At 44.3% G+C, this 22,012-nt stretch overlaps 1 long non-coding RNA gene across 1 annotated transcript in view; it reads left to right on the plus strand.

Moving 5' to 3' along the window:
* The window catches only part of LOC310638792, a 42,096-nt gene that overhangs the window by 982 nt on the left and 19,102 nt on the right, over positions 1–22,012 (plus strand). The gene's annotated exons all lie outside the window — the stretch shown is intronic.

Here is a 22,012-nt window from a genome sequence, read left to right on the forward strand (position 1 = left end):
AAACTTAAATGGGGAGGGGAGCAAGAGGCAGCTCGCTTTTAAATGGGGAGGGGGCAAGAGGCAGCTCGCTTTTAAATGGGGAGGGGGCAAGAGAGAGCTCGCTTTTAAATGGGGAAAGAGGCAGCTCGCTTTTAAATGGGGAGGGGGGAAGAGGCAGCTCGCTTTTAAATGGGGAGGGGGCAAGAGGCAGCTCGCTTTTAAGTGGGGAGGGGGCAAGAGAGAGCTCGCTTTTAAATGGGGAAAGAGGCAGCTCGCTTTTAAATGGGGAGGGGGGAAGAGGCAGCTCGCTTTTAAGTGGGGAGGGGGCAAGAGAGAGCTCGCTTTTAAATGGGGAAAGAGGCAGCTCGCTTTTAAATGGGGAGGGGGAAAGAGGCAGCTCGCTTTTAAATGGGGAGGGGGCAAGAGGCAGCTCGCTTTTAAATGGGGAGGGGGGGGCAAGAGGCAGCTCGCTTTTAAATGGGGAGGGGGCAAGAGAGAGCTCGCTTTTAAATGGGGAAAGAGGCAGCTCGCTTTTAAGTGGGGAGGGGGGAAGAGGATCGGCTCACTTCCTTACCCCCCCCACCCCGCTCTCTTCCCCCCCCCTTCCTCCCTCGGTTGGAAACCGTAACTGTGTGAACGACGGAAGGTGGGTTGGGTTTTTTTTTTTTTTGCTTGCTTTCGGTGTTGGGGAGCCAAGGTAGCAGGTTGCCGCGGTCCCTGCCGCGCGCGTCGTGGGCGGCGGCGGGGGAGTTCTGCCGATGGCGAGTTGGATAGATGCGAGCCGGGCGGTTTGCCTCCTTCCTCAGCTGGTTGCCAAGCCTGGTTTTCGGGGGCTAAGCTGGAATTCGGAGCTGGGGCTCAAGGCTGGTCCGCAGGAGGCCATTCTGCTGGCTGGCTTTGTAGGAACGGCTTCCACTAAACAGGGGTCTTCAAACTTGGCCCTTTTATGACTTGTGGACTTCAACTCCCAGAATTCCTCAGCCAGGCACGCTGGCTGAGGAATTCTGGGAGTTGAAGTCCACAAGTCATAAAAGGGCCAAGTTTGAAGACCCCTAGGGGGTGGGAAACGGATCCTGTCTCTGTTTGGGCTGGAGCTGTAGGATCAACAGACTGAACTTGGTCTAGCGTTTAAAGCAGGAGGAGACGGAGCAGGGGGTGGGGAGTTCTAGTTCTCTCTCCCCACCCCTTTAGGCATGAAAACTGGCTTGGGTGACTTTGGAGCAATCACCAGGAGGCTGCGAGTTCTAGTCCTGCTTCAGGCGTGAAAACTGGATGGGTGACTTTGGAGCAATCACTGGGAGGCTGTGAGTTCTAGTCTTTGCCTGAGGCATGAAAACTGGCTGGGTGATTTTGGAAGCAAATCACCTGGAGGCTGTGAGTTCTAGTCTTTGCCTGAGGCACGAAAATTGACTCGGTGACTTTAGAGCAATCACCAGGAGGCTGTGAGTTCTAGTCCTGCCTGAGGCATGCAAATGAACTGGATGACTTTGGGTCAAAGTTCTGGTCCCACCTTAGGCATAAAAAACGGGCTACGTGGCTTTGGGCCAGTCATTTGCTGTTGGCCCAACTCACCTCACGGTTGTTTGTGGGGACACGGGAGGAGGAAGGAGTATTAGCTATGTTCACCATCTTGAGTTATTTATACAAAATAATATAGGTGCATTACAAATAAACCTGGGATAAGCAACTTTTGGTGCTGGAGAAGACCCTTGAGAATCCCTTGGACTGAAAGAAGATCCAATCAGGCAATCCTAAAGGAAGTCAACCCTGACTGCTTTTTGGAAGGACACAGACTGGAATTGAAGCTCAAATACTTTGGCCACCTAATGACAACAGAGGACTCATTGGAGAAGACCCTGATTGTTGGGAAAGATTGAAGGCAAAAGGGAGAAGGGGATGGCAGAGGAGAAGATGGTTATAGTGTCATACATAAACTCAAACTCCAGGAGACAGCAGGCCTGGGGGGGGGGGCTGGTGTGCTATGGTCCATAGTGTCACTAAGAGTTGGCCATGACCTAGCGCACGGGTTGGCAACCTTGGCTCTCTTATGACTTGTGGACTTCAACTCCCAGAATTCCTGAGCCAGCACAGTTGGCTCAGGAATTCTGGGAGTTGAAGTCCAGGAGTCATAAAAGAGCCAAGGTTGCCTACCCGTGACCTAGCAACTGAACATCAACAAGAAGACAACTTTGTCTCCCTGGCTGACTTACTAAGTGTTTGGGGATTCATTTCTTTTTTTAAGTTAAGACTTGTCTCAAATGCCATTGATTGGTTTGCTGGTTGCTCTTTTAAGTTGTTGGGTTTTTTTTTAAAAAAAGATATGCCAGTGCTGTAGGCTCATATAGGGGCAACCATGCCATCTGTTTTAGAAGAATTAACTTTGTGGTTCTAAATGTGTGGAATAAGGAAATGTGACTGGTGATGTTTACACACCTGGGGGGGATCCTTAAGCATCTACAGATTTGTTTGGTTCTTAAAGATGCAAGAGTTTGCTATCTAGGAGATTCAAAAAAAAGGAGAAGATGACGGGAAAACTATGTCAGTCTTTGAACTCGACTCCACATCATTCAATCCACGTTTCTAGAGACAGGTGTTGAAAAGTGAGGATCCTCCAAAACTACTGCTTCTGGTATCTTCTTTGCTGCCTGCCAGAACTCTGTCCCTTTAGATTTTCTTTAAAAAGATCTTTTAAAAATAATACTTTTCCAGGGAAGGAATTGAGAGGCTGTCATGCTGCAAATCTTGACGTCTTTATATCTCTCCCAGGGGCATTCTTAGGAAGTAAAAAAAGTGTGCCATTTGTCATTTATTTATTTATGTGTGTCAGCTTGATAACATGTCTTTTGCACAGGAGATCATGGAGCTTTTACATAGCACTGCATCCCCTGGTTTCCAATCCCATAGCAACAACCTTGTGGAAGTTGGGGATGAATGACACACACACACACACACACACACACACACACACAGACTGGACCAGTGTCACCAACGCAGCTTCCATGACTGAAGATGGACTTGAACCCAGGTCTCCCTAATGCCTACAGTTCAATGTCTTCAGCACTATGCTCTATTGAATTTCTGAAGTTTGGAGCAGTAGAAACCATCCCCTGCCAGCATGTCTTCTAAGTAGCCAGTGTACAGGTAGTCCTTGACTTACAACCATTTGTTTAGTAACCATTCAAAATTACATCAGCCCTGAAAAAAGTGACTTACAACTGCTTACACTTGCCACCATTGCAGTCTCCCCATGGTTATGTGATCAAAATTTGGCCACTCAGCAACTGGCATGTATTTTATGATGGTTGCCTGTGATTGTCATTTGTAATCTTCCCAGCTGTCTACCAACAAGCAGTGTCAATGAGGGGAGCCAGATTCGCATGAAGACACAATTCATTTCAGAACTGCAGCGATTCGCTGGACAAATGTGGCAAAAGTCATAAAGTTGGGCACAACCTACTCGGTAAGCGTCTTGCTTAGCAACAGATATTCTGGTTCCAATTCTGGTCATAAGTGGAGAACTACCTGAAGTACAGTCGACCTGTAGTAAGAATATGGGTGACGTTTGTGGTATCCTAAGTCTCTGCCGGGCTCGGGACAGGGGTTGTTCCTCTGTCCTAGTCCTATTAGACCTCTCAGCAGCTTTTGATACCATCGACCATGGTATCCTACTGCGGTGTCTCAGGGCGTTGGGAGTGGGGGGCACTGTTTTACAGTGGTTCTCCTCCTACCTTCTGGGCTGCTCGCAGTCGGTGTTGACGGGAGGGCAGAGGTCTTCCCCGAGGCCTCTCGTTTGTGGAGTTCCTCAGGGGTCGGTCCTCTCTCCCCTCTTGTTCAACATCTATATGAAGCCGCTGGGTGAGCTCATTCGTGGTTTCGGGGTGGGGTATCATCAGCATACTGATGATACCCAGCTTTTTCTTTCAACCCCGAACCAACCCAGCGATGCCCTCGACGTTATGTCCCGTTGCCTGGAGGCGGTCCGTGTTTGGATGGGGAGAAACAGGCTTCGTCTCAATCCTGGCTGTGCATACGAGCATCTCTGACTAACCAATCTTTTCCATCGTTAACTATGGGGGGTGAGGTGTTACCCCCTGTTGATAGGGCCTGCAACTTGGGCGTCCTCCTGGATTCACGGCTCAGTTTGGAAGATCATATAGGAGCCATGGCCGGGGGGCTTTTGCCCAGCTTCGCCTGGTGCGCCAGTTGCATCCCTATCTGGACCGAGACGCCCTACGCACAGTTACTCATGCGCTTGTGACCTCCCGTTTGGACTACTGTAACGCTCTCTACATGGGGCTGCCACTGAGGACCACTCGGAGGCTTCAGCTGGTGCAGAATGCAGCCGCGCGAGTTGTGATGGGAGTCTCCTGAGACTCCCATGTAACACCTCTTCTCCACGAGCTGCATTGGCTTCCAGTTGCCCTCTGGGTGAAATTCAAGGTGCTGGTGATGACCTATAAAGCCCTAAATGGCATGGGCCTGGATTATCTGAGGGAGCACCTGCTGCCAGCGTCAATTTCCCATCGTCCTGTGCGCTCCCACAGGGAGGGCCTCCTCAGGGTACCCCCAGTCAAGGATTGCCAGCGGGCGATCCCCAGGGGGAGGGCATTCTCTGTGGGTGTGCCTGCCCTATGGAATCAATTGCCAATGGAACTCCAGACTGCCCCTGACCTTCGTTCATTTCGCCGGGACCTAAAAACCTGGCTCTTTGAGCTATCTGGCCTGGATTTTAATTTTGGGGGCTAGACTTAATTTAATTTAATTTTAATTTTATATTGTATTGTTTTTAAATTTTGCCTTGTAAACCGCCCTGAGTCCTTCGGGAGTAGGGCGGTATATAAACCGAATTAATAAATAATAATAAATAAACATCCAGATTCGGTCACAGTTTTGTTCCATACAGTATTAACTTTGTGAACTCTCAAGCTGCCTCTTTCTCGCTATGTATTCAAGGTGGGCAGTGATTAATATTTATATGTATTTATATGTAGGGATGTAGATACATGCATATGTTGTATATAGCATGTTTATATGTATGTTATGTAATGTTTACACTTTTGAGAGCAGGCAACAATTTCATTTTTAATGTGTGCCAGTGTGCCCAAAGTAAAACATGACAATAAAGGTTATCTTGTCCCGTCCTGTCCTATCCTATCCTATCAAATGTGTCCACTTTGAGTGTTTGCAACACAGCCTGGCTTTAGGATCTCAGCCTTAGTGATAATACCTTCCCCGTGTCTTACCTTATGAAAACAGTCATAAGAATGTTAGATCACACCCGCCTTGCCTTGAATCCAGGAGGATCACTAGGTCACTTAATGAAGCCTGGTATTCCACCAAAGGAGCAATTAACAAGCATATTGATCTAGATCCAGCATATGAAGTATGTAAGAAACCAGACTGTTCAAACTACCAATCAACAAGAGAACCAATCAGCTGCTCAGAATTCAAATATAGCTCCAAACGAACAGCCAATCACATGACCAACTGACCATACTGGCACACAAGACATTTATAAGCTAAGGAGAATAGGACAGGAAAATCCGGATGGCGGCGTTACCTAATCGGGTAGTGAAAGGTTCAGAAACTAAATTGAAACAAGCTTGGAGAGCAAACGACTGCCAAAAAAAGTGGTCCCTAGGTCCTCCAGAAATTGTGCCTCTCCTACAAGCACCAAAAAGAACTATACCAGTCAAACTCTGTTCACAATAACAAACCACAACGGTCTTCCCCACATCTTTAGCAATGTGCTTTTTCCCTCTCCTGGAGATAGGAGGTGAATATGTGTCATAGAAAAGATTCCTCCATGGCCGTTTTCTTCCTACACTGCCAAAATGAGTCAAGATAAGTCCTCGACTTACAACCATTTGTTTAGTAACCAGCCAGAGTTAAAAACGGGACTGAAGAAAGGGACTTACAACTGGCCTTTGCACTTAACAACCAGCATCCCCATGGTCGCGATGAAAATTGGAATGAATTGTGGTAAGTTGAGGACTTACAGCTGCACTTGTGGCAGAATAGCAGGAGGCCAAGTCAGATCAAACAGATCAACGGTTCTTTCAATGAGGCGTCTCAAAAGAAAGAAGCACACTCAGATTTCCATTGACAAACAACTTATTTATTTATTTATTTTTATTTTAATTCCATTTATATCCCGCCCTTCTCCGAAGACTCAGGGCGGCTTACAAGCTTAGCAGTAGCCTTCATTCTATGTATATGCCTGCTTATTAGGGCTTTCATACACCCCCCAAGCGGCATTATTACAAAGTCAGCTTAATTGCCCCCAACAATCTGGGTCTCTTCAATTTTACCTACCTCGGAAGGATGGAAGGCTGAGTCAACCTTGAGCCTGGTGGGATGCGAACCTGCACTAATTGCAGGCAGCTGGTGTTACTTAAGGAGGCATTAACCCACTGCTCCACCAAGGCTCTTGTTAACTTAGCAGCCTTGGATTTAAAAATAAGGTCTATTAAGTATCTATGGAGATTCTCAGTCAACCAGGTCATGGTTGTTCCAAAAGTTGTTTTTTTTTTTAAAAAAAAGGCAACTGGACTTTCTTTGTTTTCTTTGAGGTTGTTACAGTTTTCATCCAAGAAGCTGCTTCAGTTCTTCAGAACTGAAGAAGCTTCTTGGATAAGAAGCAAAATGTCTTCAAGGAAAACAAAGTCCAGTTGCCTTTAAAAAAAATAATAATTAAGAAAGCACCTTTGGGATAAGGTCTATAAGGCGTGTGTGTGTGTGTGTGTGTGTGTGTGTGTGTGTGTGTGTGTGTGTGTGTGTGTGTGTGTGTTGGAACTCCAAGATCCCTTCCAACTCTTATTATTCTGTTTTGCTCTATGTCAGTGGTCTTCAAACTTGGCCCTTTTATGACTTCTGGACTTCAACTCCCAGAATTCCTCAGCCAGGCACACTGGCTGAGGAATTCTGGAAGTTGAAGTCCACAAGTCATGAAAGGGCCAAGTTTGAAGACCCCTGCTCTATGTGATACTCCTGATTACAAAACCGGGCCCTTGAAGTGGAAAAGGCTGCATTCAGCTCAGAGCTACACTCAGCACAGATTCTGGGATCTTAATAATCAAATTGGAAGGGACCTTGGAGGTCATCTAGTCCAACTCCCTACTCAGGCAGGAAACCCTATACCATTTCAGACGAATGGCTGTCCAGTCTCTTCTTAAAAACTTCCAGCGTTGGAGCATTCACTGCTTCTGGAGGCAGGTTGTTCCACTGGTTAATTGTTCTAACTGTCAGGAAGTTTCTCCTTAGTTCTAGGTTGCTTCTCTCCTTGACTAGTTTCCATCCGTTGCTTCTTGTCCTGCCTTCAGGTGCTCTGGAGAATAGCTTGACTCCCTCTCACAGTTGCTACTATTGAGCAAGGTACCACCTATATTACATCTGTGCATTTGGTTTTTCTTGCCTAAATGTAGAACCTTACATTTTTCACCATTGAATTTCATTTTGTTAGATAGCGCCCAGTGTTCTATCTGCATAGAAATGCAGCTTCTGAAGTAAGCTTGGTAATTTTCCTGTACTCTCACATTCCTGCGTAGGGGTGAGATGTACAGCTGAGATTAAAACATTTGATCTGACTTCCTGCATGTTTAATTCCTGGAAAAGGGCAGACAAGCTCCTCCTTCCTGCAACATAAAATGTTTCCTTGCAAGGTTTTCATGCTTTCTTCAATAGATTTTGTGCCAGATCACCTGGATCTGACTTCTGCCTCCTCAGTGGCAAGTTAGTCCCAAGGTGGTATTATGGTGAGAAAAAGTCATAAGAACAAATGGAAAACAAGTCATCTCAGCACCAAGGAGGGTGGATTGATGAATAACAGAATAACAGATTTGGAAAGGGACCTTGGAAGTCTTCTAGTCTATTTCAGAGAAATGGTCCAATCTCTTCATAACCACCATCTCCACCCTAGTGATGGAACATCTTAATAAAATGAGACTTTAGCAAAATAGCCTGATGTCCAAGTTTGTAGAATTTATTGAATTATAACAATTAAGCAAAGAATTTGGATTTGCTAAACCAGGAAAAAATCCTAATGAAGGCAGTGGACTCAATCTTTAACCTGACTTGATTATGCACGTTAGGTGAACATGGCCAGCAGTGCCTCATATGCCCTATTTTCTTTCTTTCTTTCTTTCTTTCTTTCTTTCTTTCTTTCTTTCTTTCTTTCTTTCTTTCTTTCTTCCTTCCTTCCTTCCTTCCTTCCTTCCTTCCTTCCTTCCTTCCTTCCATTGGTTTGTCACCTATCTCGCCATAAGGTGACTCTGGGTGGCTTGCAACATTAAAAGAATAAAACCGTACAAAAGTAAATATAATAATAAAATATGCAAATTATAATTAAAAGATGGAGAGGGATGGAGCAAGTGCACTGGGGGGGAAAGGTGAGGTGGGATTTTCTGTTGGTCCATCAATCACCTCCATCAATCACTCTCTCCTTGGGGCCCCAAGCCAGCTGGCAGAACCAAGTCTTTAGCCCAGGGGTAGACAACCTTGGCTCTTGTGGACTTCAACTCCCAGAATTCCTGAGCCAGCCATGCTGAGGGGAAAGGGAGAGGTTTCCAAGCTGAGCCATGCTGGCTCAGGAATTCTGGGAGTTGAAGTCCACAAGTCGTAAAAGAGCCAAGGTTGCCTACCCCTGCTTTAGCCCTTACAGAAGTTCTAGAGGGTGGGAGCGGATCTTACTCTGGGGAGGACAACGTTCCAAAGCACAGGAGTCATAGCAGAGAAGCTTCTTCAGGACCCCACCACCCTAAAATTCCTTGACCAATGGAGTCCACAGTACGACTTTTCTACTGGCTACCTTATCCATACTTCTTTCTACTCAAAGCCCAGCAAATATAGACCTTCAGCTTGCAAGTGGGACTGTGGGGGGGGAAATGGAATTTTCTTTGCCTTGTAGTGCTGAACTACAATTCCCAAGAGCGCCTGCCTGCAAGAGAAAGGATGCTGGGCATTGTACTTAAGTGATGCAACGTCCTACTTAATGGCCACTTCTGGACTAACTTCTATCCAACTTTAGTCTGGCTTGTTCCACTTTCTTAAAAAAATGTGGTTACAGGTAGTCCTTGACCTATGACCGGTTGCTTAGCAACCCTTTGAAGTTCCAATGGACCCACCTTGGGGATACTCAACACCCATATTCAAAGTTCCAATGATTGCCCCCCCCACTTCCCCCTACAGTTATGTCTCTGCAGTTCGGGCACTTGGCAACCAGGCTGCATTTATGGCTATTTGCAGTGCCCTATAGTGATGTGACTGTGATTGATGAGGGTTTTGCCAAAACTAGAGTGTAGTTATTGGTTTTCAGCAAAACTGGCCCATAGCGAACCACAGGTTCACTTAATGACCACAACATTTGCTTAACAACTGGCAGCTGCTTTATGATCTTGACATTCCATAACAACTACGATAAGATAAGATAAGATAAGATAAGATAAGATAAGATAAGATAAGATAAGATAAGATAAGATAAGATAAGCTTTATTGTCATTTTTTTTTTTACTGTGGGCACAATGGCACACATCAAAAATGAAATTTAGTTGCCTGCTCTCAAAGTGGAACACATACATGACACACACCTAACCATACTATATACAACTTATGTATAGACCCACACCCCTACATATACATAATGGTAAAATATTAAATACTGTCCATCTTGAATATATAATGGAAGGAGGAAGCCTAAGAGTTCACAAGGTTAATGCTGTATGGAATGAAATTATGGGTGAATCTGGATGTTCTGCTACGGATACCACGAAGCCTCCTCCTCCCAGAAGGTAACAAGGAAAACAGGTCGTGAAGAGGATGAGTCGTGTCTCAGATAATCTTACGGACCCTGCTCAAGCAACGCTTCTGTGCCATGTCCTGGATGGGAGGGAGGGAACTGCCAATGATCTTTTCGGCCATCCTCACCACTCTCTGCACCGCCTTCCTGTCTGGAGCAGGGATGCTTCCAAACCAGACTTGATGCTGTATGACAGGAAGCTCTCGATCGTCCCCCTGTAGAAAGTGGTCAGGACAGGGGAAGGAAGATGAGCTTTTCTCATGCGACGCAGAAAATGCAGGCGCTGCTGTGCCCGCTTTACCAGTTTCTCACTGTTGAGTAACCAAGCCAGCCTACCTGTTAGCTGCACACCCAGGAATTTGATGCTAGTAACCATCTCCACAGGTGAATCATTTATGCACAGAGAAGTGTGGCTGTGCCTGCCTTTTCTGAAATTGACAACGATCTCTTTGGTTTTTTCCGGTATTTAAAACTAGGCTGTCTTCCTTACACACATAGACAAAAAAAGTTTGTAAAATCAGGTTGGTCATGTGACTGACCTTCTCTACAATCAGCCATGAGTTATAACCTTGATGGGCAGGTTCCCTTATGAACAGTGGTGGGATTCAAATATGTGAACAACCGGTTCTCTGTGTGGATGCCTCTTCCAGAAGTCCATTCTGGGCCTGGGCAACAAAAAATTAGCTACCGGTTCTGCTGAACTGGTATGAACTGGCTGAATCCCAGCACTGCTTACGATCATAATTCAAGGTCGACCTGTGTTTATTTTGATTGGAATTCCAAAGTTCGTTGCTCTTGGCAATCAGCCCTGAGCTTTAGTGGAAAATTTGTTTTAAACGCCTCTCACGCCTCAGTGTAAATTTAAAATGAATTTACAATAAGCTTTCAAACTTCCCTCAGCTTTGGTTCTCGTGAGCCCCTGTAAATCCCCTAACTCCTGCCACGTGCACATACATGGATAAATAAAGCTTCTGAAAGTGCACTTTCTCTGGTAGTAGAATTGCAGCTCTTAAAACCTTGGCTTCCTTGAATTTGTATCCAATGCAGGCTAATTGTCAGCTCAGTGTAGTATAATAATAGTAGGAACACGAGTAATAATACATGATTGTGGGCTGCATTTGCCCATAGCATGCTTGACTAGATCAGGTAAAGACCATGTAGCTGCATTTGCACAATATATGGAGCTGGGCTAGGCTTTTTATTTGGTTGCCATGTCTTCCAGAAGCTCTGGCTTTTTGACTGCTTTTTGATTCAGCTGCTTCACGAACCTAGAATATGGATTACAGGTAGTTCTCAATTTCCAATCATTCATTTAGTGACTGTTCGAAGTCGCAACAGCACTAAAAAAAGTGACGGGTTCGTTTTTCACACTTACAGCCATTGGAGCATCCCCAGGGTCACCTGATCCAAATTCAGGTGCTTAGCAACTGATTCATGTTTACGACGGTTGCAGTGTCCCGGTGTGTGTGTGTGTGTGTCACGGGATCCCCTTTTGCGACCTTCTGACAAGCAAAGTCAATGGAAAAGCCAGATTCACTTAACAACCGTGTTACTAACTTAACAGCCCTAGTGATTCACTCTACAACCATGGCAAGAAAGGTCACAAAATGGGGGCAAAACTCACTTAACTGTCTTGCTTAGCAACAGAAATCTTGGGCTCAGTTGTGGTCATAAGTCCACAACTAAGTAAGCAGTTCAGCCTCTTCTGAGTCCAGTCACTCAAGTGTGTTCCTTAGCTGAGCATCTTGTGAGGCAGTTCCCCAGCCTTTGAAGGAGAGATTTAAGCGGCATCCTGTGTGTGAATGTGTCGGGGAGGGTCAAAATGTCGAAATGACAGTGTCATGGTTCCGATCGATGAGATCAGTAAAAGCAGAACTCCAAGGCAATAGGTTTCCTTAAAGAACATATTGATTGGCTACAAAATATCGGCACAGTCAAAAGTGAAACCAAGTCTGGAGTTCCCTCCCAAGCGTTACAATGTTACAAAGTTGAGCTACCCACCCCAGCACTGTGTCATTATCCACGTTTCCCAATAGAATACTTTGGCGGGCTTTCTAATGGAAAGCTCAGCCCGCCAAAAGTCAGGCAGCAATGACCTTGGTTCCCATGGGACAATTTATTGTTTAGTCCAGGGGTAGGCAACCTTGGCTCTTTTATGACTTTTGGACTTCAACTCCCAGAATTCCTGAGCCAGCTATGCTGAGGGGAAAGGGAGAGGTTTCCAAGCTGAGCCGTGCTGGCTCAGGAATTCTGGGAGTTGAAGTCCATGAGTCATAAAAGAGCCAAGGTTGCCTACCCTTGGTTTAGTCTAACCTTTAAACCACTCATCCCCCCTCCCCTCCCAGTGCTGTGGCAACCGAAAACAAAGCAAAAATGGCTTCAGCCAGGATCGTTGCAGTGTTGACAGACAGTTGTGCAGCTAGTCCTTGACTTACAACCATTCATTTAGTGATCATTCAAAGTTACAAAGGGACTGAAAAAAGGTGACTTAGAATTGGTCCTTGCAGTTACCACCATCGCAGCGTTCCCATGATCACATGATCAAAATTCGGGCACTTGGGAACCAGCATGCTATTCTCCAAAGCGCCTGAAGGCAGGACAAGAAGCAACGGATGGAAACTAACCAAAAAGAGAAGCAACGTAGAACTAAGGAGAAACTTCCTGACAGTTAGAACAATTAACCAGTGGAACAACCTGCCTCCAGAAGCTGTGAATGCTCCAACACTGGAAGTTTTTAAGAAGAGACTAGACAGCCTTTTGACTGGGACAGTATAAGGTCTCCTGCCTTTAGCAGGGGGTTGGACTAGAAGACCTCCAAGGTTCCCTTCAGCCCTATGACTTTATGTGAATATATTTACAATGGGTGCAGCATCCCAAGGTCCTATTGTATGATCACTTTTTGTGACCTTCCAAGCCAGCTTCTGACAATCAAAGTCAACAGGGGAATGTGGTTTCACTTAATGAGCACATGGTCCTCTTAATAATTGCACTGATTCACTTAATAACATGGCAAAACAGCTCATAAAATTGGGTGTGGCTCTTTGAACAACAGCCTTGCTTAGCCATGGAAATTCTGACCCCCGTTGGGATCATAACCTGAGGACTATCTACCTGTAGCCATTCGAAGAAAATCCCACCCCTTTTTAATATGCATCCAAGGGCATGTTAGCTTTTTGAGCAACTCTAACATACAACAACAACAACAAAAGAGTTGGAAGGGACTTTGGAGGTCATCTAGTCCAACCCCCTGCTCAGGCAGGAAACCCTATACCATTTCAGACTAATGGCTGTCCAGTCTCTTCTTAAAAACTTCCACTGTTGGAGCATTCACTGCTTCCGGAGGCAGGTTGTTCCACTGGTTAATTGTTCTAACTGTCAGGAAGTTTCTCCTTAGTTCTAGGTTGCTTCTCTCTTTGACTAGTTTCCATCCATTGCTTCTTGTCCTGCCTTCGGCCGCTTTGGAGAATAGCTTGACTCCCTCTTCTTTCTGGCAACCCCTGAGATATTGGAACACTGCTATCATGTCCCCTGTCACCTTTCTCTTCGTTAAACTAGACATACCCAATTCCAGCAACCGTTCCTTATATGTTTTAGCCTCCAGTCCCCCAATCATCTTTGTTGCTCTTCTCTGCACTCTTTCTAGAGTCTCAACATCTTTTTTACATCGTGGTGACCAAAACTGGATGCAGTATTCCAAGTGTGGCCTTAGCAAGGCATTGTAAAGTGGTATTAATACTTCACGTGATCTTGATTCTATCCCTTCTGTTAATGCAGCACTATATATATATCTTGTTGCTCTGGATATCAAGCCTGTTGCATTCAATATGACTTCCTTCTCAATGAACTTGGAGCAGGCTCCTTGTAAGCATGAAGTGTGTCTAAGAAGAGGAGATATTTCTGGCATAAGTGAAGTTCCAGCTTTCCAGTCTGCATTTGGGATTTAAGGACTTAGGCTGGCTATGCCTTTGGACTCTTAATGGTTACTCTCTCTGGCTTCCTTGCTTGTTTCATTCATTTATCACATGGCAACTACAGAGGTCATGCAAACACTGATATAAAAATGTAGTTTAAATAAAGCATGAACCATAATAAAAAAACACCATAATATAAAGGCATTGAATTGCAATGGGATAGATGCCGTAATTCGATATCTAAGGAAGCTAAGCATCTAACTGCTTCTGGTGTGTCTGTGGCAAGAGCATCCCAGGTGCCTTGAAATTTCTTGTGGGGACATTCTCGAACAATGTTATAGTTTGTTCTGGTGCACCGCAATCACATTGCGGGCTTTCAGCCATTCCCCACTTAAAGATTTTTCCCTTTGATTCCTGTTCCTTGCTTGTTATTGTGGCTTTTAAGTTGCATACGTTAAGTGCATCCCTTAAATTTTAATTTTGTTTTGAGGGAATGAAACTTGCCATGAGATCCTCCAGAGAGTGGGTAAAATGTAAACGTTTCAAATGAAATAAATTTTAAAAGGCATGGGCTGATGGAGATGTATTTAAAATGAGGATTTCCTCCCAGGAGCACCGCAGTCTATGGTAAAGAAAATCTCATTGACTGGATGAATTTCTCAGTGGGTTTCTTCACCAATTATTTCCAGATTCTGGTCCAGACAGACTAGCATCCCTTCTTTTCCCCCTTTCCCTTTTCATTCTTTCCTGCAGCAATTCATTCCCAGAAAAAAAGGTTTCTTATTGCATCTCTAGGAATGTTACTGATTTAGCTGAATCTTCATTCTTTCAAGTGAGGCCGAGTGAAGTGGGAAGACAGCCAGTGTTTTTAACTGTCTGAACCGACTCAGTCAGAAATAAGTGCCATTGACTTCAGTGGGTGTTACTCTCAGATAATTATATCTTGATTGCTGTCAGATCCATTTTAATAAATTGTTATTATGGTAGTCGGTGCGCTTAAATATATTCCAACGAGCAGCTGTATTTCATTTGCAGTCTTGAAATGAGATTTTGGAATCCTTCCAGATATGGTAGGTGAAAAGCAGTGGTGCAGATTCCTACGTTTGAGAAGTGAAAATGCAGACCAATTTTATTTTTTAAAAAAATTCTTCTAAGTCTTAAACTTAATATAGGAAGTCCTGGATTTACAAGCACAACTGAGCCCAAAATTTATGTTGCTAAATGCGATAGTTGTTAAGTGAATTTTGTCTCATTTTACCACATTTCTTGCTGCAGTTATTATTTTATTTTATTTATTTATTTTAATCCCATTTATATCCCGCCCTTCTCCGAAGACTCAGGGCGGCTTACAATTTAAGCACAAACCAATGTGCTTAGCAATTAGGTGAATCACTGCAATCGTTAAATTAGTAAACACGGTTGTTAAAATGACTTTGCTGGTCAGAAGGTCACCAAAGGAGATGAAATGATCCCGAGACATTGCAACCGTCATAAGTATAAGTCAGTTCCCAAGAGTCCAATTTTTGATCATGGGGATGCTGTTGTATCAGTTGTAAGTGTGAAAAATAGTCAGATGTCACAAAGTTGCCGTGGCAACTTTGAATGGTCACTAAAACAAAAGGTTGTAAGTTGAGGACTATCTGTACATATTTTTTTTAAAAAAATGAAACTTTCCACAGTGTTGCAGAGAAAGAAAGAAAGAAAGAAAGAAAGAAAGAAAGAAAGAAAGAAAGAAAGAAAGAAAGAAAGACAGACAGACAGACAGACAGACAGGCAGGCAGGCAGGCAGGCAGGCAGACAGACAGACAGACAGACAGATAGATAGATAGATAGATAGATAGATAGATAGATAGACTGACAGAGCGAGACAAACAGACAGACAGACAGACAGACAGACAAATTATGGCCTCACCCACTTTGCCGCTCATCAGCTGGTGACTTAGCTACGTTGCTCCATCTTAGGGACAGGATGGAATAAGCCTAAACCCTTAAGAGTGAGAGAAGCAGGTACGAAAATAGATCAAAAGCAAGGTAAAGAACAAGGAAGCTTTCCTAGAATGATAGGATCCCAGAATAAATAGACTGCAGGGTTATAGAGAGCTATGGAAATGTGTGCTTTTCAGTACTGCTGACTGTTGGGATCTTTCCCCCCCCCCTTCTTTTCTTTTCCACATTGTGCATATTGAAAAAGAAATACAAAAAAAAAATGGAGCATCTGGGATGAGGATGCGGTTTTCTGTTTTGCTCTACGGGTAAGTCCTCAGTCTATGACCAGAATTTTCCCATTGCTAAGCGAAGCAGTTAAGTGAGCCACGCCTGATTTTGCAACTCCTCCCCCCTCTATGATTCTTAAGTGAATCACCACATTTGTTAAGCGAATCGTATGGCCAGCAAAATCATGCAGGATAATTTTGTAGTATAGCATTAGTTTTCAGGGCTGGTGCCATGAAGCTAACTCTGCCCACTACTGTTGTTGGTTTCAGTCAATTTAATGAGACAATGAACTTCCTCCTTGACTCATAGCTCTTAGATAAACTAGGGCAGGGCTTTTCAACCTTTTCACCCATTGTACCACTTTTAGGATATGGCAGCATCCAAGTACCACCAGTCGCCTAGCAAGGTGTCAAAAACCTGATGACCAAAAAAAAAAAGGAAAAAAGTGATGAAGTACAGGTAGTCCTCGACTTACAACAGTTTGCTTGGTGACTGTTCGAAGTTACAACGGCACTGAAAAAAGTGCCCCCCAAGCCACAGCCGAGCAAGACACCTGCCTGCCCGCCCGGCGGCGTTCTTCTTCCTGTCCGAGGTTTTCATTGTTGTGAGCATTTCTGTTGAGGATTGGCAGCGGGGGTGGGGTGGGGTGTGTTTGGTTTTTATTCCCCCGTCTGCTGGAGTCTGGCGCTGATCCTGGCACTTCCACTGAGCCCTGACAGCCCTGCAGCTCCAGCCATCTCTCGCTCAGGCTTGTGCGGTGTTGCCACCGGTTCAGCTCATTCCCTTCCCCCACTACCACTTTTCTAGGATGGTCGCGTACCACCGGCCAGGTGCCAAAGTACCACAGGTGGTACCCATACCAATGGTTGAAAAGCCCTGAACTAGGGGATAAATGTAATGTACAAATCCACTGAATGTTTGCTACTTGCAATCCAGAATCGTTTTGAGCTCTTGGAGATGTTTGTCCAAAATATGCCACAGCTGGTCATCGGATAGAAACTGCAGTGAAATACATAATGCAACATGGCTAAACACAATAGGCTATTTCGGGAAGGGAAATTTCTGTTTCTAGGAGTCATTGTATTTTGCTTGAAACGCTCAGAGCTGGAGATTATACAGGTTAGCACTATCAATACTATTATAACAGGTTTCTCAACAGCAGGCACTCTGTGTGGCTGTATGCATGTGCGTGTGTATGTCCAAAAAAATCAGAATGGCTGCTGCAATGTGCAGTCGAAGAAAGATCCCTGCAAATGTCCTCTCAATGTTTATTTATTTATTATTTAATTACCAGGGTTTTTCTAAATGCCACTCAAACCCAAAGGACTAAGCAACTTCTAGGCTATCTTAGAGTAAAAAAAAACATTAAAGGCAAATGAAATAATATGATGAAAAAATATATATAATCCCTTGGCACTCAGGAAACCTTCAAAACTTTCATAACTGTTCCATCCTCAAGGCTCCTTAGAAAAGCCGCATTTTAATGGCCTTCCTAAATACCAGCAAAATGAGGGGACAATCTAATTTTGGAGGGTGAGTGTTAGAATTTCTGTTTTATATAAAGCACCACAGAGCAAACAAAAGAGTACAGTCACCATGTACTTTACTGCTCAACTATTTAACTGTAACTGGAAACAGGAAACTCTACTTCAGGGGTGTCAAACCCAATTATGGCCAGGGTGGGTGTGGCCTACTGGGTGGGCGTGGCCAGCTCTACATTGTTCGCATCAAGGGTGCCTATGGGGGCCTGGGCAGAAGTGGGACAGATCTGAGGGTCTCTGGCAGAAGGAGGATCTCTGGGCCAGGGCTAAGGCAGTGTGGGCCGTTCCCTCACTGTTTGGAACACATGAAACTACTTTGTGGGCCGGATCCAGCCCCCGGGCCTTGTGTTTGACATGTCTGCTCTACTTAGAACAAAAGAGCATAGAGTATATGCCATAGATCCAAACTTGTAAATACTGCAACTACTGGCTGAATACTACTGTAGTTGTTGCATAGAAATACATTCTAACAATGAATGCCAACAGTGAGGTATGATATTCTTCAGAAGGAGGTGGCAGTTGAGAAGATGATAATCAGGGTGAAAAGGGACTCGAATAAAGCACTCTAACAGATCTCACTGGATGGGGAGAAGCCATCAAGAGAAGGTTGTTCCATAGATAGTCAGAACTTTCCTCCCTCCCTCCCTCCCTCCCTCTCATTCTGTGAGAATATGGAATTTCCTTAATGAGCTTTACTTTCCCTTTTGGACCTAAAGCATCTGCCTCTAGATAGTCTTCAAGAACTTGGCTCTAGCACCCACATCTATTCTGCTAAATGCAGACCCCAGTCAATGATGTGGAGAGTTCCAACCATAAGTATCTTAACTTTTTCCTTGTGGGAAGTCACCCCCCCCCCAAGAGAAGGAAATATTAAAAAGCCAGAATATTTCCTCAAACTCTGGAAAGCATAGGGGTTAGGCCAGAGCGCAGGACCTTTTGTTAGGAAAAAGGGAGAGGCTGTGTGGAAATGGAATCGAATGAGTGAATGAGTGGGGATTTGTACTTGGGCAACTGCCAAAGTCTGTGAGCAAAGTTCCTCTCTTCTAGGAGGGACCCACAAACTTCTGCGAAAAGGAAGTCAGAGTCCGCTCAGATCCCTTTGTGGTCTGAAACTGGGGCAAGGGGCTAGGGCGGCTTCAAAAGTCACCTTGCCAAGGGCCAAGGACTGAAAGATTGCCTTGCCAGAACAGAAGACTGCAGGAAAGAGTCACTCTGGGGATGCAGGAGAGTAAAGAAAAAGACTCACTGCAGGTAAATGGGTCAGAGTCTTGCCTAAAAATATGGGCAGCTCTAATTCCAAGTTTCTGCCGATGTCTCCTTTAGGGCGACTGCTAAATGCCTGGGATCTAAAAAAGGCGGGAATGAAAAAGAAGCTTGCACGCCAATTTTGTAAAGAGTGGTCTTTGCTCAGGGCTTTGCTGGGACACCAATTTGGCTAAATAAAGGTACATAAAAGGAAAAGGAAAATAAAATATAGGAGTAGCGATTTCTCTCTCTTTCTATGCAACCAGGTGATTTGTTTAAGATTTTTGTTTAAGATTTTTATAAAATGTTTTATAGATGGCATCTGGATCCCAAGAAGTTGTCTAACATGTATCCTAATTTACAGTCTAAATGTTGGAGATGTGGTAGTTTAGAGGCTACCTATTTTCACATGTGGTGGACTTGTAGAAATATAAAAGCTTTTTGGATCAAAATTTAGTGGAACATTCAAAAGATTTTTAAGAGAAAGATAAAGTTTTCTCCGCAATTGTTTTTATTGGTTATTGTGGTAGATTGTGATGTTAAAGAAACTAACTTGATGTTGAACATGATAACGGCAGCACGGTTACTGGTGGGACAATATTGGAAGAAGGATAGTTTGCCCACTATAGAAGAATGGGTGTTTAAAGTTTCGAATCTTGCAGAAATGTCTAAGATTTCTGCTTATTTGAAAGATCATTCACAGGAAAGATATATTTCAGTTTGGAGGAGATGGATAAATTATATTCAGAACAAATATGGGACTAAAAAGTTCCATTTAGCTTATGAGTAGATTTTAGTGGGATATTGTTATTGGTACTTTGTTTGTAGTTATGTTAAAGGGGAGTTAAAGCACATTATGAATTTGGTTAATTGTATATTATGCATAATTTTTATTTAGAATATGATTATTGTAACTATAATCCTGTATTTAGCTCTGGGAAGTGGGGGGGGAAGTGGGTGGGTTTGGGGTGGATTTGGGGATATATTGTAAAATTTTGTTTTTGTAAAACTCTTTAATAAAAAAAAAAGATTTCTGCCTTCCCTAATTTGAGTTTAACTGAGATTTATGGTGGGAATGACCAAGATGTGTAAAACTAAGAGTTTTTTTTCCTATGCTGTTCTCTTTCCCTTGTCTCTCTGTGTGTATATGTGTGTGCGTATCAAGGTCTTTGTGTGTCCTTGAGGTAAATGTTAACTGTTTGGGTGTCTCTAATCCCTAGAGAGAAGAATTTTAAAATTCCGCTAGAAATTCTGCTTAAAATAAGCCACCAAAAGGAAAATACTCACTCTTATTTTGTCTGGCCAACAAAATAGAGCAGACATGTCAAACACAAGGCCCGGGGGCCAGATCTGGCCCGCGAAGTGGTTTCATGTGGCCCATGAAGCCATCCTGGAAACAGTGAGGGAACGGCCCCCACTGCCTTGGCCCTGGCCCAGAGACCCTCCTTCTGCCAGAGACCCTCAGATCTGTCCCACTCCTGCCCAGGCCCCCATAGGCACGCTTGATGCGAACGATGTAGAGCTGGCCATGCCCACCCAGTAGGCTATATGCACTTTAGCCATGCCCACCCAGTAGGCCATGCCCACCCTTACCACACCCACCCGGCCCCCTGAGGGCAACCACAATGCTGATGCAGCCCTCAATGAAATTGAGTTTGACACCCCTGAAATAGAGTGAAGAAAATTGAGTTCCCTTTTGCCTTCCCTTGTTAGGGAATGTTTTAAGCTCATTTAGAAGGGAAATTTGATTCGTTTGCTTGCTTTATTTGTGCTTTTTCTGTATGTGTTGTAAGTGGGTTTTATCTGTCTAACCTTCTCCTGAAACGTGAGGTGTGTCTACCCACAGGAGCTTCACGAGCTTAGTTTGCTTGTGAAGGGAAATAACCTTCTTCTTCTTATGTTACTTTTCTTATCCCACTAATCAGTAAAACTACTATGGAACTAATCCTGGAACATATCAGCATTTTTCAATCTCTAAAATAATGTGGTCTGTTTTAAAATAAATGTTAAAGGTAGATTCTCTATGCCCTCACAAATTGTACACACACACACACAAACAAACAAAAAAATACTAGGCTCATAAAATTACTTGGAGCTTTCTGCAGTCTCAAGCTGCAAGTCCTTAAGTTCTCTTTAACATGTTGTAAATGTTCAGTTTCAGAAGTGAGACCTTTCTTTTTTTTTGGTGGTTCTCTTACCAGAATCCAACCTCTCTTTTGTCCTCATCTGTGATGTCCCCATTTTGTTGTGACTGGTCTTATCTGTTTCTTTACCGACTGCAGCATTAATGCCTTTTCAAACTCTGTTTGCAAGCTACCCCTCCTCCCATCCTACTTCTTCATTTCTTATCCTCTGTTCTCCATGCCTTTGTCTGATCAGTACTGCGTCTCCTGGGAGAGTCACTCACAAAGCGGGGAGGGGACCTTGTTCTCATGTCTTTCAGCCCTGCATAGGTGACCCCCACAACCTTTGGAAGCAGAGCATACTGACCCAGACCCTGCTTCCAGAGAAGACCCTCCATTCGCTTGAGCCATGGAATTGGTTTTGAATCCAGCCATCCACTAGAAAGCCACCGTGCAACCAGAGTGGAACAGATCTTCCTAAGTCCTACCATCCCCTCAAATGCCTGTGAAAGCTGCAGTGGAAGGAAGGAGCCCTGGAGCTATTGGCCCTCACCTGAAGCCTCAGAAGACAACTGGAAAGACTATGGGGGGGAGGGCAGAAACTCATTGTAAGGTTTTCTTTCTTGCCTCATTTGTACTGTAATAAGCCATTTGAATGTATTTATGGAGGGACGACATTTGGGAATGGTTGGCACAGCAAGTATTGAACACCTTGGACTTTTGTCTGGTGGGAGGGAAAATTTGTCCAGGATGCTTGTATTCTCTGTCTCATAGAAGTAGCTGCATGCATGTGTGCACACACACACACCATTCAAAATCACACAGAAGCTATCCCCTTCACCTACCTTCAGTAAAGCTCCTTAGGCTGGTTCTTGCCCTGTGGCATTAAAGCTTTGCATGCACAACTTCCTGCAAATTCCAAGGGGGAGGGAATCAGGCCCCCTCAGGCAATTATGCTGTCACTGAGGAGGTAGCAGGAAAGAGATCTTCAAAACCCAAGCCATAAATATATTGCACTGGTGGACCCAGAGTGGGAATCTTAGGGCTCACTGTGTTCAATTTAATAGCCTGGCTTGCACACTGGCTAACTTCAGTTGGGCATCACAAACTCTGGAATGCACTAAACTAAGAGCTAAGGCAGGTTCTGGAAGTAAGCAACCCTTGAAAATGGGCAGTCAGTGGTTATGTACTGAGACAAAATATGGC

Source organism: Vipera ursinii (genome assembly GCF_947247035.1).
Source record: "Vipera ursinii genome assembly, chromosome: 3".
Taxonomy (NCBI): Eukaryota; Metazoa; Chordata; class Lepidosauria; order Squamata; family Viperidae; genus Vipera; species Vipera ursinii.